At 34.8% G+C, this 2500-nt stretch overlaps 1 protein-coding gene and 2 long non-coding RNA genes across 3 annotated transcripts in view; 1 reads left to right on the top strand and 2 right to left on the bottom strand.

Moving 5' to 3' along the window:
* LOC137624429 (serine/threonine-protein kinase SBK1-like) overlaps positions 1-1342 on the bottom strand; it is a 15670-nt gene extending 14328 nt beyond the window's left edge. The window contains exon 1 of the mRNA XM_068355181.1: positions 1245-1342. The gene's annotated coding sequence lies outside the window, so the exon portion shown is untranslated. The remainder of the gene's footprint in view (positions 1-1244) is intronic.
* The window catches only part of LOC137624430 (uncharacterized), a 179224-nt gene that overhangs the window by 9868 nt on the left and 166856 nt on the right, over positions 1-2500 (top strand). The window lies entirely within an intron of this gene.
* LOC137624431 (uncharacterized) overlaps positions 1-2500 on the bottom strand; it is a 114102-nt gene that overhangs the window by 82312 nt on the left and 29290 nt on the right. The gene's annotated exons all lie outside the window — the stretch shown is intronic.

Genomic DNA, 2500 nt, shown 5'->3' with positions numbered 1-2500 from the left:
CTATAGTGTATTAGAAGTGATACGTGAGTTTCTTCGAAAGAGGTATTTTTTCCTCGCTGTTTGTGTGTTTGTAAATAATTTCCTGCCCAAAAATTTTAATCTTTAATGAAACGCAGGGATTTTAAACTGTTATTTAAGTAAAGAGCTGGAAATTATTAAATTTTGAAAGGTCAAAGGTCAAGGTCACTGACGAGCAAAACGTCCATATCACGTAATCAGCCATAAGTTTGGACATCCTTGTCATAGACTTCAAATTTGGTTCATATTTGAGTGTATGAAAATCCAGGCCATTGAGAAATAAGCTGCCGTGGTGGAGGTCTGCACTCTATTGAGTGCCCTCTAGTTCATTCTTTACTTTCCCGGTTTTTTTTTTTTTTTTTTTTTTTCTTTTTTTTTTTTTTTTTCTTTTTTTAATGGCACCCTTGTGTTTGTCGAATTCTTATTTTCAGTTAGGTTAAATTTTGGCTCGATATGGGAAGCATGGAAATCTCATCATCCTCATCTCCTCCTATGGCTATTGGCGCAAAGGGTCTCAGAGGATTCATTGGCTAGATTCATCAAAGGATAGCCAGTTCCTTGTGACGCGCAGTGCCTATCTAGCTAAGGCAAGTGACCCCTGTCGTTCCATACTAATTCTAGTAAGATCAACCGCCAGGCATCAGGAGTAAAAGCCGAAGGGACAGTTTATCCTTCGCCTTAAACCCAATCCGTCACCCTGGTGCCCGTGACTTCATCAAAATGTAGGGGGGTCATTTCCTCCACACACCCAGACTGAACGCCAGACTGGGGTTCGAGTCACGCTCAAACTCGTTAGTTCCTATAGTCGCTGCAACCTCACTATCCTTGTGAGCTAAGGATGGGAGTTGGAGTTTGGGGGGAGCCTATAGGTATATCTGCCGAGTCACCAGGAGCCATTGCCTGGCCCTCCTTGGGCCAAGCTTGGGTAGGGAGGGGGCTTGGGTGCTGATCATATGTATATATGTCCATTCTCTAGGGCATTGTCTTGCTTGATAGGGCAATGTCACTGTCCCTTGCCTCTGCCATTCATGAGCGGAATTTAAACCTTTAAACCCAAAGCTCTCACTGCTCATCCACTTATACGAGTATAACCGTTGGCAAACATAGACTGCTAAGATATAAAACTAGCTAATAAATTAGTACATCGGTAAATCTATTGAATAATACTTGAATGCCACATATGGCCATAACAGAGAAGGTTGGCTGTAAACTTAATTAAATCTCACCTTAATAATATCTGGAAGTGCTTGCTTTCCGATGCAGGAGGCATACGTCACTACAGGATAGCCTGCTTGCTTATTGAGGTCAGTGGCTACTCTGTCTGAAATAATAATAATAATGATAATAATATAATAATAATAATATAATAATAATAATAATAATAATAATATAATAGTATTTTTATAAGTTAACATTTATCGTGGTTATACGATCCAAGCTATCGATAATCAGAGAGGTAGGGCCTACCAAATTTTAAAATACTATTTTTATTGGAAAATTCTTTTAGATATAAAGCCTGTGTGTATATACATATATATTTTATATGCACACTCATATATATATCTATATATACATATATAAATATATATTATAAATATGTATATATATATATACACGTGTATATGTATGTGTTGTGTGTACTATATGTAATTTTCATCGAGTGATTAGAATAGTGGCATCAATGTGTTTAATATAGGAATCCTCGTAATTTCCCCGCTATAGACTCGATGAAAATTATATAAGTGAGAAGCTGTGTTTAAAGTGCTCTCCTTACTGCTGAAGTTTTGACAGATTCAAAAGCTTTCTCATCGTCTATAAATGCCATACATAGTCGTTGTTTTTTCCATTAGATTGTTAATTACTGTATAGTCAGTCGTTGAATACCTGCTTCTGAAGCCAGGGTGCCCTTTTGGTTAATTGAAGCATAACTTCTATTAATTTTGATATGGTCTTTGTAAATATCTAATACATTACAGAGAGTAAACTTATTGGGCGGTAATTTTTCAGGTTTTTTGTGTATCCCTTTCAGTGAATTAGTATAATGATTAGAGTTTTTTCCCAAGCTATAGGTAAAGAGTATTCTTGCAGATATTTTGTATAAGGTTCAGTGAGTTTTTCTACTATGAGATTTCCTTCATCTATTATTAAATCCATTGTTAATCCATCTTCTCCCGCTGTTTTGTCCTTTTTCATGCATTTTAATACTATCTTTACTTTTCCCATTGTTACGTTTGGTACTGGCTCAGGTGTTTTCATTATTTGAATATATATATATATATATATATATATATATATATATATATATATATATATATATATATATATATGTGTGTGTGTGTGTGTGTGTGTGTGTGTGTATATATATATATATATATATATATACATATATATATATATATATATATATATATATATGCAGGGAAAGTATACATATATACATATGCATGCATAGTTTCTCTGCATCATTTCCCACTTCTATGTG

This window comes from Palaemon carinicauda, chromosome 31 (genome assembly GCF_036898095.1).
Source record: "Palaemon carinicauda isolate YSFRI2023 chromosome 31, ASM3689809v2, whole genome shotgun sequence".
NCBI classification, from domain to species: Eukaryota; Metazoa; Arthropoda; class Malacostraca; order Decapoda; family Palaemonidae; genus Palaemon; species Palaemon carinicauda.
The sequence above is the reverse complement of the archived record's forward strand: the minus strand, read 5'-3'. Positions and strand labels throughout refer to the sequence as shown.